This window comes from Bison bison, unplaced genomic scaffold (genome assembly GCF_000754665.1).
Source record: "Bison bison bison isolate TAMUID 2011002044 unplaced genomic scaffold, Bison_UMD1.0 scf7180017864461, whole genome shotgun sequence".
NCBI classification, from domain to species: Eukaryota; Metazoa; Chordata; class Mammalia; order Artiodactyla; family Bovidae; genus Bison; species Bison bison.
The window spans coordinates 12,848,116-12,848,462 of NW_011495023.1; positions in this window are offsets into that span (position 1 = coordinate 12,848,116).

Sequence of the window (347 nt, forward strand, 5' to 3'; positions counted from 1 at the left end):
TATTCATTCTTCAAGATGTATGTTGACTTAAAAAATACAGCCTAAAAATTCAAAGTTTTTTTTTTTTTTTTTTTAAATTCAGTGAGTATTTTTAGGACTTTAAGGCCAGGAGACAGCATCTCTAGTAACCCTGAGACAACTGCTCTGAGGAGGCGAGGGGAGGAGACAGGTTGATAGAAGTTTTGCAACAAAGGGCAGGTAGTCTGAACATCAAAAGATTATTGTTAATTAAAGGAAGCCAGATATTCCACAATCCAGTATTCTTGGGCTTCACTGGTGGCTCAGATGGTAAAGGATACACGTGCAATGCAGGAGACTTGGGTTCGATCCCTGGGTGGGGAAGATTC